Raw genomic sequence first — 14,105 nt, 5'->3', positions numbered from 1 at the left:
GGGGACCAGTACTACTAGGGTAACTCATGGGTTTTTCTTGTACTGGGTCAGCTCCCAGCCAACCCAAAGACTGGGGAAGTTGAAAGGTAGCTTAGAGACACTTTTCTTCCCTCTCCATGAAGTTCCTCTGTTGAATGCAGCTAGATTGGAACCAAGGGCCTTGCCCATCGGTTCTAATTTTCAGAAGTGGGAAAAGCACTCACTGTTCCAGTTCAGAACAATGGGATATCTGAGCCACCAGCATCTCTGAAACATGAAAGCTGTTTCTTCAGTGGGGCACCAAAAACTTTAAACAACCACACTTGTTAGATCAGACATTTCTGAAAATGTTTTCTTTACTTTGCTGTTTCAGTTACCTCTACTGGGTATAGAGGTACTCTTTATTTCCTTCCCTTCTCAGGGGAGTGGTATGAGCGTCACTATATATGCCATGACTGGTGCTGTGCCAAATGTATGGGATTTCCCAGAACAAAGGGATTTGGGGTTCATTGGGTGAAATTCTGCCCCCACAGAATTCAGTCATAAAACTGCACATTGCAGTCAGATTTTAAGCCAGTATTGAATGGTTAGTACATAAAGTGAGACCAGTTAAATCTCCTTAAATGACCACAATGAACACAAATATAGGAAGTCTTTCCATTTTTATCATCCCAGGTTAATTATAAATGAAATTCAGCTCAATACGGAAAAATAAAGGCATCTTAAGTGCAACTTGCAAACTAAATGTGACCATGGAATACTACTATGTGGCATGCAGTTGCCTTCCCATTCACTATACTTTATGTAGGGAAGTGGAGCCTGTATACACAAGATGGTGTAACAAGGCTGTGAAACAAGTCAAGTCTATGCTACTGAGACTTCAAATGTTTGATTCCATCACTGGAAAACAAATTAAGCAATCTCTTACATGGAACAATAAGAAAAAGAAAATTACTTTGTAGTTATAATCTGAAAATATATAAATATACATGCAAATTAAGCATCGCTTTTGGGATACTAGAAAATAGACAATGCAACATATTGGTCTCAAAGTTTGTGCAAGTGTGGGAATTAAAACATAATGGCTAGAAAGAAAAATATTTTTGAATATAGCTTAAAAATAACTATTGTTAACCGCACACTGCATGCTCTGTATTTTTTGCCTAACTATGGAATAGCAGTGTTTGGCCTGAAATTTCAACCTGGGTTCATAGAAGAAAGCTGGAGACAGGACTGTGCTTTAGAGACGCAAATTAGGAATAAGGGAACCATCTGAATTTCTGTTCTGGGATTGGTTCTGAGCAAGGAGGTGGGCAGGCTTGTATCACAGCTGTGAAGAGTATCATCTACATTTCAGCTTAGGTGATCTATTGCTTCCTCTAATGGCCCTTACACTGTAATTTTGGAAAGGTTTAAAGATTGGAAGCTGGTTTGTGTCTAACTCACTTACTTGTAGGAAAAGATCCAACTAACATCCCGATAAGAAACAGAGGGCTTTCCTGACATACCATGAAACACAGAAATTGAAACCAGATACCCTATTATAGAATTCCTTTGGATTGATAAGGGATAATGAATTATGGTCTATTCTGTGGGATGCTACAGATCATATGATATTAGTTATATTCTTTTAAGTCACCAGAAATATATACCTCAAAGTCCAATTTGTGGATTTAATGATGCCTCTGAAGAACTAAACCTTATCGTAAAGAATTACTTGCAAAAAGCTACCAATAATAAATTTACCTCTATCTAGAAGTAAACAATTTTAGTAAGAATTCAAGTGAAACGGATTAATTAACAATATGGCATTGAGACTAATGAAACTGGAAACCAGGTATAACTCCAGTGTTTTCTTTTTAACAAATGTGAGGCTTGTAAGTAGCCATTTAAAATACAATCCAAGATCTGCTGTTCTGGGCTGAAAGTGAAACAAGAGGGGTCCTTAGATGTTCCTGTATTGCCTCTAAGATTAAAACATGTACATTTCTCGCTCTTCTGGTTGTGGTGAGAGCATTAAATGTGTGTGTAGTGTGGTTGTAGCCATGCTGGTCCCAGGACATTAGAGAGAGAAGTTGGATGAAGTAATAGCTTCAATTGATGAAAGAGACAAGCTTTTGAGCAACACAAAGTTCACCCTTCCAGAAGAGATGCAAAACTTGCGGACTCTCTCCAGTAATCAATACCAAGCTTTCAAGATCAATGTATCTTACGTATGCCTATCATGTGTGACACAGGTCATCCAGTGCCCTAAATGTCCCATAAACAACTATGTGCGTAAAATCAGACAATCAGTATGCTTGCAAATGAATGGACAAAGAAAAATGATAAAAGACAAATGCACTGTCTCAGTGCCCAGCGAACATTTTTCACAATATGATCACTTCATGTCTGACCCCTCCTTGCCTTTAAAGGAAGCAATCACAATACTTCCAAAAGTTGGGCCTGAACTTTTCATTCATAACTTTGCTAGACACTGAAAATCATGGACTCAATAAGGACTCTGGATTTAGGTCTTATTATAACTATTGGTAACCAACAGACCCCTCTCCTCCATGAAGTTTTGTCCTATTATTTCTTGGATATTAATGGACCACTTCGCCTTAGAATATATATTTAGTACTTGTGCTAAACAATCTGTTCTACCTTGTGTTTAGCTGTGACAATCTAAGGCCATATCTACACTACAAAGTTTTGTCAGATCAAGTTATGTTGACTTAGAGCTATTGCTATTAGTACATAGCTTGTGTGTGTGCATACTTAGCTCCTTGTGTCAGTACAGTGCATATTTACCATGAGCACTTATATCAGTGCACAGTGCAACCCACCACTGTTGAGTGCACTGTGTTTTGGGTAATTCTGGCACTGCATTATGGAACAGAAATTACTTCAGCAGAGATGAATAGGAACGTCCTATATTTAATGTTCTCCATCCAATAATATAATATCTATCCCATAATTTGTACATCTATTTTTAATTTCCTATGAACCCTCTTTCTCTTCCTTGTCCACCTTCTCCACCCTGAGGTTACGTCTACACAGCAGCGTTATTTCAGAATAACTGATGTGATTTCGAAATAACAAAATGTGCATCTACAAACCAAGCCATTATTGCAAAATAATATCAAGATGGAGGACTTCTTACTCTGACTCATGAGGAGTAAGGGAAGTCAAAGGAAAAGTGTTCTTCCTTCGACTTCCTGCTGGTAGACCGCTCCAAAAGCCAAATTAAGCTATATCGACTTCAGCGATGCAATTGACCTAGCTGAAGTTGCATATCTTAATTCAACTTTTGCCCTGCTGTGTAGACATGCCCTTATTGTTCACAGCAAGGGCCTGTGACTCCGATTTCTCAGAGGTATTCACAGTGATGTGCTGGTTTGTGGTATGTCTCCTCTAAGAATGTCATACAGCTTTTTGTAAGAGTGGCAGCTATGTGGCTTGACACCAGCTAAACTGTTGGCTTCCCTGGCCTTCTGGTATACCTGCTGCAGTTCCCTGACTTTTATGCAGCACTGCTGCCAGTCCTGCATTCTTTGAGCAATCTGTTCATGAATGAAGATATTTCTTCTGCTGGTTCACAGCGGTGCCTGCATAGCCTTTTCTCATCGCAGACCAGGCAATCCAATATCTCTTGTTTACTCCAGGTAAGAAAGTGCCTGGTGTGTTTAGCCAACATGGTCAGCTGAGCTGTTGCATACAATGGAGAGAAAATAGAGGAGTGCTCACCAAGCTGAACAACCAGGATAAAGGAATTTCAAAAATTCCAAAGTGGTCAGTATCAGGCATTGTGGGACACCATCTGGAGGACTGTTTGGATTGACAGCATCTACATTCCTGTTACATCGACTTCCATCCATTCATCATGGCTCCACACTGCTCAGAAAGCTGTTGTATACTATGGCAGCATAATGAGTCATTTACACTGTGGGAGACAATTTAAGTATAGAGACTTAGGTTGATGCAGAGTAACTTAAGTTGACCTAATTTGTAATAGAGACCAGGACTGCAGATATGCTTACATTGCAGTAAAACACTCACAGCTCTCCTGTGTCAGATGACTTGCTTCACAAGAGTATAAAATTTTAATGTAGATGGTCAGGCTGGAGCCTGGGCTGTGTCACTCTTTTCCCTCATGAGGTCTCAGACCTTGGTGTCAACGCTGAGCCCAGATGTCTACTCTGCCGTTTGACAGCCCTGCAGCATAAGCTTTCTGCCATAGGTCAGCTCCAGGTGTTTTGCTGCAGTGTGCCTTTCCCACACTTGAAGCAGAGTTCTGTGTAGCTCAAAAGCTCGTCTCTTTCATCAAGAGAAGTTGGTCCAATAAAAGATATTACCTCACCCATCTTGTCTCATTAAATGTGTGGCCAGATCAACTGCCTGAGGGTATGTCTACACTACAGCACTAATTCGAACTAACTTAATTCGAATAAGTTAATTCGAACTAAGCTAATTCGAAATAGTGAATCTAGACCTAAAAACTAGTTCAAATTAGCATTTTGCTAATTCGAACTAGCATGTCCACATTGAGTAGACCCTGAACCGAAGTTAAGACTGGCCGGAAGCAGTGCCGGCAGGGCATCAGATTAGGACTTAGAGCGTGGAGCTGCTGTCTCAGGCTAGCCGAGGGCTGTGCTTAAAGTGTCCCACCCCCCTTTCTCAGGGGTTCCCTGCTTGCAAAGCAGGCCTGGCTTGGAGTGCCCTGAGTGCCCACACTCGGCACACCACAGCACTCGGCCATCAGTCTGGCTGCACTTGCTGCAGGCTGCCATCCGGGGGGGAGGGGCAACCGGGGGACTGCAGGAGAGCTTCCACCCCGAGGAGCCCGCAGAGCCAGCCCAGTCCTCCCCATAGGGGGCTTGTACCCCATTCCTCCCTCTCTTCCTTCCACTTACCCCTCCCTAGCCCCACTTCCTGATGTACAAAATAAAGGACACGTGTGTTCAAAAATAGAAACTCTCTTTATTGAACAAAACTCGGGGAGACTGGGAAAAGGAGGTGGGAGAGGGGAAGAGAGAGGGTGGGAGAGGGGAGAGCAACTAAAATGATCAGGGGTTTGGAACAGGTCCCATATGAAGAGAGGCTAAAGAGACTGGGACTTCTCAGCTTAGAAAAGAGGAGACTGAGGGGGGACAGGATAGAGGTCTCTAAAAGCATGAGTGGCGTGGAGAGGGTGCATAAAGAAAAGTTCTTCATTAGTTCCCATAATAGAAGGACTAGAGGACACCAAATGAAATGAATGGGTAGCAGGCTTCAAACTAATAACAGAAAGTTGTTCTTCACAAAGCAAATAATCAACCTGTGGAACTCCTTGCTGCAGGAGGCTGTGAAGGCTAGAACTATAACAGAGTTTAAAGAGAAGATAGATAAAGTCATGGAGGTTGGGTCCATGGAGTACTATTAGCCAGGGGGTAGAAATGGTGTCCCTGGCCTCTGTTTGTGGAAGGCTGGAGATGGATGGCACAAGACAAATGGCTTAGTCATTGTCTTCGGTCCATCCCCTCCAGGGTACCTAGTGTTGGCCGCTGTCGGCAGACAGGCTACTGGGCTAGATGGACCTTTGGTCTGACCCAGTATGGCCATTCTAAGCTCGGGGCTCAGGGTCAGGGGTCTCACTGGACCACCCTGATTTTCATGCAAACCTGCTCCTGGGTGGCCAGGCTGGCAGCTATGCTGCCCTAGACAGCCACTTTCCTGTACCTAGTGCACACATCGTGGATGAGGTCCACAATGTCTGCACTAGACCAGGCGAGCGCCCGCCTCTTGCGGACCTGGACAGGCTCCCGGGAGCCACCAGCCTGGTCCCGGGAAGAGGCGGAGGGCTGGGTGGCAGCGGATGTCTGGTTCGTGCCGTGCCAGGTGCACGGTCTGCTGGCTGGGTGCTGGCAGGCTTGCACCTGGCACGGGCACCGTTGCCACCCCGTGCCCCTTTAAGGGCTCCGGGGCCAGGAGGGGGGCAGACGAGTTTCCCTGGTGTTGGCCAGAGTGGCCACCAGGGAAAGCTGGGGAGGTCTAGCCTCCCATTGGTTCGAATTAAGTGGCCACACAGCCCTTAATTCGATCTGCTTAATTCGAACTTTGTAGTGTAGACATACCCTGCATGTGCAACCAGCAAGATTGAAACAACGCCCTGGGAGGCGTGATCCTACCATTCATCTTAATGAGGTGTTTTGACTTTGAGCTCAAGTGTAACCCCTTAGGCACTTGAGTATTTAAACATTCTACACTGCTGTCTATTGAACACATCACTACATTTCCTCCAGAGATTTCTAGAGTTCATGCCACTAGCTGAGGTGCCAACAAATTTTTGGCCAAAAAAAGGAACATGTGTTTCTTTAAAAACATATTCTGTCTTTCAACCATCTTTATTATTTAGCTTTTATGAAGAGAGATGGCTGAAATATATTGAAAAAGCACCATCAAAGAATCAAAAAGGTTTGAAGCAGGGGTGAACAGGAATAAAGTGATGACCAACATTTTCAAAGCTGGCTAATGAATATTAAATGTGTCCAATTTCCCTCAAATTAATGGGAGTTGAGGGACAGATTTTTAAAGGCATTTAGATGTCTGTGATAGGTCTCCCTTCTGCACACTTTGGACAACAGGCAGGATGCTCTCCATGGTTACAAGTTACAGGGTGTTATTTATTGGGGCCCCTCCACCAATTCATCATCACAACCTTGTGTGGTGACATATAAGTGGACATAAATGTCCCCCTCTGCCCATTCTCTGGAAAGGGAAATATCTCTTCAACCTGAGATCCCGTAGTCCCTGCCCTCTGCCAGCCTTTCCTTCATACTGCATTCCTGTCTTTTAACTGTTTCCAGTGGATTGCTCTTATAAACTCATCAGTCTCCTCTCTAATTAAGCAACTGAGGACCCCTCTCCCAATTAATGCCACTCCAGGGAGGGACTAACTAGTGCCATAGGATATGTCTACATTTGCAGGTTATTTCAAAATAAGGTATTTCAAAGTAATAACTCCTGAAATAACTATTCTGAAATAAGCTTATTTTGCTTGACTAGCAGGAATTATTATTTGAATATAGTGAGTCTATTATTTTGAAACAACAGGCTTGGTAGTGTGGAGGCTTACTTTGTTCTCTTTAAATAAAGGGAGTCATTTTGAAATATCTCCCCAGTGTAGACATGTTCTTAGAGACCAGAAAGCTGAGTCAGGTCTAGGCTTCTGACACTGTTACAGTACCTATATTCAGGATTGTCAACAGCACCGTCAGGCCCCTGGATAAGGTGGGAGGGGGTAGCTCCATGTTCCTAGAAGAGGCAGGGTCTTGGGCTGAAGGGATGGAGGAAGGGGCAGCCAGCTTTCAATGCCATTGGGAATGTGGAGAACCCCTCTCTTAGCCTTCAGAACCACCCAGAGTGTGCTATGCAGTGTGCCAGGGGTGATTTAAAGGGCCTAAGGCTCCAGGTGCTTCTGGGGCCACAGTAGTGGGGCTGTGTGATGGACCAGGTCTGGGCACCGCTGAGGGCATCCACTCAGGGCGAATTGCTCAAAAACCAGGCTCCTTACAGCCCCTGACTGGAGACCTTTCCCAAATAAGCCACAAACCAGTCACACCGAGCGTTCCAGCTGCCAATCCAACCAGAAGGAAGCTTCACAAGCAAAACCCCTCTGACATCCCAGGTCTCCCTGTGCCACCAGCAGCCCCAGGCCTACACACAAGTGAGGGGTTATATAACCCAATCTCACCTACCCCAAATGGGTCCTCCCAGTCCCAAAGAACCAGCCACAAATTCCCACTCAGTTTACACTTTGGATCTTACCCACAAGAGCATGCTGGGCCAATCCTTTCGAATCTAAAATCTAAAGGTTTATTAATAAAAGAAAGAAAAGGTTTAGAGTAAGGTTGTTCAGGAAAATACATTACATGCACCAATCACCAAGTTCTTGATGCAGGCTATCAGCAGAGATGGTATAAACTGCTAACTTAAAAGTCTCTGGTGTACATCCTATCTCAAGATGGTTCAACAATCTTTCCTGGCTCTCTGTCCTTTTCAAGACAGCATCTTGAATAAGTAGCAGAATTGAAGACAAGATGGAGTCCGCCTCATGGCACTTATATATCTCTCCTGGAGTCCCCATAGCCAAAGCAGGTCATATGGTCAAGTGACCTGTTTGTGTTTCACATGCTGGCAGCCATTATGCCCTGGCTGGTTTGCATGTTCCCAGTCATATTTCCCAGGTGTGTATTGGGCACCTTGAGAGCCATTGTCCTTGGGGCTATGCTAATTAGCATAGTCATTTATTGGATAATCCTCCTTTACAACAGGCAGGGCAGGCCAGTATCAGCACAGAGTCCATATCCATAACTCCACATACAGACATCATACAAGTACATGAATAGCATACATAGAGAATCAGTAGAACATAAGCTTTCATTTGACATGCCACATGGCCCCCTTTGTACAGGGTTTGGGGCAAACACTCCCACATGGGCACAGCCATGATCTGGCTGCTCCCCTTAAAATCCAATAATGTGACAGGGTGGCAGTGGCTGGATGCTCCAGGCCCTTTTGAACCACTAAGCAATTGTCCTCTTTGCCCCCCACTGTTGGTGGCCCTGCCTATATGCAGATATGCAGATAGTGACCAACAGGATTTTCAAAAGCATCTGGCATCTATCTCCCATTGAGTTTTTTTTTAAACTATACCCCACATTAACAGCAATACTTGTAAAACACACAAGAACCCAATAATACAAGTCTCAGTCTGCATAGGCAAAAATCACAAGATGTTAAATAATGCAAACAAGTAAGGTTCAGTTATTCAATATACCCAGTCACAGTGGCTCAACCTAGTCAAGATCCTTGAATGTGGTCAAAGTCTGCTAAGGGTAGGACCTAAAGACTGAATGTATGTCACTTTTATCTCTCTTTCCTCTCCAGTTTCTTGATCTATTTTAAAAGCTTATGTTTTTGCAGCAGCATGGGTCCTTAAAATTAAAGATAACAACCTAAGTTAACAAAAGATTGTTAGATGATTTCCTGGCTTTAAAAGATGCTGGTCAAATGCCCAACAATATCTTTGTAAAGAAAAAGATAAAACCCTTGTGTTGTTTTTATATGAAGGTTTATCATTTCAATAATATGAATGCAGCAAAATTTGTAGACAAACTACATTGAAGAATGCACGCTTATTTTTCTCATCTCCTAGATATTGAAATACAGGCAGTCCCCGACTTACGCGGATCCGACTTACGTCGGATCCGCACTTACGAACGGAGCTTTCTCGCCCCGGAAGTCGGGGCGAGAAAGCCCCATTCGTAAGCTGCTCCGGTGCCCCTGGTCTGCTGGAGACCGTCTCCAGCAGACCAGGGGCACCGGGCAGGTTCCCGCGCTTCTGAGGCTTTGCCAGAGCAAAGCCTCGGAAGCGCGGGAACCGCTGCAGCTGCCACTTGGGTGCCGGTGCCTGTGGTCTGCTGGGGACCGTCCCCAGCAGACCACAGGCACCGGGACCCAAGCAGCAGCAGCGGGCAGGTTCCCGCGCTTCTGAGGCTTTGCCAGAGCAAAGCCTCAGAAGCGCGGGAACCCCCGCTGCTGCTGCATGAGACCCGGTGCCTGTGGTCTGCTGGGGACGGTCCCCAGCAGACCACAGGCACCCGGACTGAAGCCGCAGCCGCAGGGGGGTCCCGCGCCTCTGAGGCTTTGCTCTGGCAAAGCCTCAGAGGTGCGGGACCCCTCCCCCGCGGCTGCGGCTTCAGTCCGGGTGCCTGTGGTCTGCTGGGGACCGTCCCCAGCAGACCACAGGCATCCAGACTGGAGCGGCAGCAGCGGCGGTTCCCCGCGCCTCTGAGGCTTTGCTCTGGCAAAGCCTCTGAGGCGCGGGACCCCCCGCGGCTGCGGCTTCAGTCCGGGGCCTGTGGTCTGCTGGGGACGGTCCCCAGCAGACCACAGGCACCCGGACTGAAGCTGCAGCCGCGGGGGGTCCCGCGCCTCAGAGGCTTTGCCAGAGCAAAGCCTCAGAGGCGCGGCACCCCGCTGCCGCTGCGGCTCTGCTCCCCGTGTCCCTGGTCTGCTGGGGGGGGGGGGGCGCAGCTAGTGTGCTTCCCCCCCCCCCCAGCAGACCAGGCTTTTGTTTTGGACTCTGGGGCAGAGCAGCTGGGGCGCTGCCGATTGGTCCTGCAGCGCCCGTGGGCACTACTGGACCAACCCGGCAGCACCCCAGCTGCTCTGCCCCAGGTCCTGATTCAGCCGCTGCTGGTCAGTTTCAGCAGCGGCTGAATCAGGACGTCTGGGGCAGAGCAGATGGGGTGCTGCTGGGTTGGTCCAGTAGCACCCCAGCTGCTCTGCCCCAGGCGTCCCCAAGTCAGCTTCTGCTGAAACTGACCAGCGCTGACTACAGGAAGCCCGAGGCAGAGTTGCTCTGCCCCGGGCTTCCTGGAATCAGCTGCTGATCAGTTTCAGCAGCAGCTGACTTGGGGACGCCTGGGGTTCTTAAGTTGATTCTGTATGTAAGTCAGAACTGGCGGTCAGTTTCAGCAGTGTCTGAATCTGGACGCCAGTTCCGACTTACATACAGATTCAACTTAAGAACAAACCTACAGTCCCTATTTTGTACGTAACCCGGGGACTGCCTGTATGCTTATGAGGAGTCACGTGAGTACTGATGTGACATTTACATTCTGTGAAATGTTTACATTCTAGCTAATGTAAATTGTTTTAGAAGCAGCATGGGGGAACTGCCAGGCTGTGTCTAGACTGGCAAGTTTTTCCGCAAAATCATCTGCTTTTGTGGAAAAACTTGCCAACTGTCTACACTGGCTGCTTGAATTTCCGCAAGAACACTGATGATCTCATGTAAGATCGTCAGTGTTCTTGCGGAAATACTGTGCTGCTCCCGTTCGGGCAAAAGCCCTCTTGCCCAAATAATTTGCGCAAGAGGGCCAGTGTAGACATCACAGTACTGTTTTGTGCAAAAAAGCCCCAATGGCTAAAATGGCGAAAAAGCAGAAAAGCATCCGTGCCAATCTAGATGCTCTTTTCCGAAAATGCTTTTAACGGAAAACTTTTCCGTTAAAAGCATTTCCGGAAAATCATGCCAGTGGAGACGTAGCCTCAATATTTCTAAACCTATGTCCCATGCTCTATTGAAGGAGTTAGGCTGATCTGTGATGTCATACAGGGCTTCATTAAACTGTGCTAAAAAGAATTAGCAAATGACCAGTAAGTACACTCTGAAGTGAATGTTCCATAGTTTGCCATTATTTTACAATGTTTTTCCTCCAAGTCAAATCCTAACAGTCTTGTGAAGACTGCATCTATGGCAAATTTGTGATTTGAAACATAAGCACATCTTTTTCTGTGATTGTATCTAAGGGAACAGTATCATTTCTCCCATATGGTATAACTTAAAACCCAGCTGAAGGGAATTTTCTTAAACTTTCTTAAAAATAAATCCACCTTTCAGGAAGATATGTAGCATGGAAACTCTCAGTCCAAAGGGTAAATGTTTTGGAAAGTTTATTAGCATGTGAAGGGAGGAGAGTGAAATGGTAAATGTTTTACAATATAAAGGTCAGATCCTGCAAAACTGTGAATAATACTTACACGCATAAATTGTCCCATTTGTACAACAGAGGGAACAACTTGTGCCTGCTATAATACTGTAATTCTGTACTCTATACTCCATAGTATATTATTTCAATCCCTTTTTAAAACTCACTTTAACAAAAGATAACAGCTGAATTTCAGATGACCTAAGTTTTATGTCAAGGAGAGAAGTTTTCTAAGTACTGACAATGTCAACACATTTGTGTGGAAAAGGAAAAGGACAATGCAGAACAGTAAAAAACGAGTAGACATCTGGGTGGAAGAAAAGGAAGGCAATGTTCACAACTGCACTAGTGCCAAAGAAAAGAAAAGATGCAGGGGCTTTGACCACAGAGAGCTGTGAATCAGCAACTTAAAACTAAGAGAAAGAGGTTATGTCTACACAGCAGTGTTATTTCAGAATAATTGGCATTATTCCGAAATAACAAGGAGCGTATCTACACTGCAAGCCATTATTTCAAGATACTCCGACTCCTGTAACCATCATTTCATGAGCAGTAAAACAAGCAGGAAGAGTGTTCTTCCTTTGACTTCCTGCTGTGTAGACAGCACCAAAAGCTGAATTAAGCTATTTCGACTTAAGCTACGCAATTGATGTAGCTCAAGTTGTGTAGCTTAATTCGACTTTTGCCTTGCTTTGTAGATGTGCCCTCAGAAAAATGTTTGTAACCACAAAGGAGTAAAAGCCATAGTAGCTTCATACAAAACCTTTTCACTAGACCATCAGAGATGTCCCGCTACAAAAGTCAGCAACTATACCGCCAACATTTCTTTTCACTCCATGGCCAAGGCCTAATCTTAATCATTCAAGTGTTCCTGCTTCTGGGTATTTAACTCTGTAGTTTCTGTTCTGTGACTTTCACAATAATTTCGTACAGCCTGTATCTTAACCTCTGGGTTAAGCTATACTGCCACTGCTGAACCTGATGATACTGGTCAAATTAGGAATTTGTTTAATGAACTGAATGTGTACTGGGATGGTTCATGATTGCTTAGGGCAGCAATGGGTTTGACTGATATCACCCTCCAACTCTAGCCTGAGCTGCTGTGTGCATAAGGCATCACACACAAAAAGCAAAGAGACAACAGACATGTTTAGTTTGCTTATTGAATGTTGCTCAGATCAGCTTGTATTGATTCCAGCACTTCAGGCAGCGTATACAGGGCAATTTCTATTTATACATTAAAAAGACAGGGCTTACCTTATCCTTAGATTTATTCTTTGGTACCAAATATCCAATATCCACATTCAGGTAATAAGAAGTCACTTTTCTGGACCAGAAGTTCTTTGCTCTAACAGTGCTATAAAAGCTAAATGTGTTAAATTACACTAACTCCATGTAGCTGGGTGGGGATGAGGTATGAACAGAGCCCAGACACTGCTGCCCCCAAATCTCCCAGCAGCAGAGTAACACCAGTGCTTTCAATAGCATATCCTGCACTGGGGATATACCCCTTGCAGTAGATGCTCTCACCTGAGCTGCTTTTAGGGACACTTGCAACAATTTGCTTGGAACAGTAATGAACTAGCCAAATGTTTCTCAACTAGTGGGTCATGATCCAAAGGGAATCATAAAAGATAATTGGGGGATGGGGTTGTCACAAGGCATTTCAATTTTATTACAGTCTAATGCAAGGGAAATCTTGCTGCTTTTGAAGGGCAAATATAATGGTCAGCCTCTCAGATAAGACAAACAAATTATACAGGCTTCTCACTGATACACTAGCAATGGGTATGTCTACACTACAGCGCTAATTCGAACTAACGCATCTAGAACTAAAAACTAGTTCAAATTAGCACTTTGCTAATTCGAACTAGCGCATCCACATTAAGTGGATCCTGAAGCGGGGTTAAGGATGGCCGGACGCAGTGCTGTCTCAGGCTAGCCGAGGGCTGTGCTTAAAGGGTCCCGACCCCCACCCCGGACAGACAGTTCTCAGGGGTGCCCCGCTTGCAAAGCAGTCCTGGCTTGGAGTGCCCTGAGTGCCCACACTGGGCACATCACAGCACTCGGCCATCAGCACGGCTGCACTTGCCGCAGGCTGCCATCTGGGGAGAGGGGGCAATTGGGGGGCTGCAGGAGAGCTTCCACCCCCAGAAGCCCGCAGAGCCAGCCCAGTCCTCCCCATTGGGGGCTCGTGCCCCATTCCTCCCTCACCTCCTTCCACTTACCCTTCCCTAGCCCCTCTTCTTGATGTACAAAATAAAGATAACGTGTCTTCCAAAATGGAATCTGTCTTTATTGAACAAAACTGGGAGAGACTGGGAAAAGGAGGTGGGAGAGGGGAAGAGAGAGGCTGGGAGAGGGGAGGGCAACTAAAATGATCAGGGGTTGGGAACAGGTACCATATGAAGAGAGGCTAAAGAGACTGGGACTTTTCAGCTTAGAAAAGAGGAGACGGAGGGGGGACAGGATAGAGGTCTCTAAAAGCAGGAGTTGGGTGGAGACAGTGCATAAAGAAAAGTTCTTCATTAGTTCCCATAAAGAAGGACTAGAGGACACCAAAGGAAAGGAATGGGTAGCAGGCTTCAAACTAGTAACAGAAAGTTG

The sequence above is a fragment of the Pelodiscus sinensis genome, chromosome 3 (assembly GCF_052426305.1).
Source record: "Pelodiscus sinensis isolate ZL-2025 chromosome 3, ASM5242630v1, whole genome shotgun sequence".
Classification (NCBI taxonomy): Eukaryota; Metazoa; Chordata; order Testudines; family Trionychidae; genus Pelodiscus; species Pelodiscus sinensis.
The sequence above is the reverse complement of the archived record's forward strand: the minus strand, read 5'-3'. Positions refer to the sequence as shown.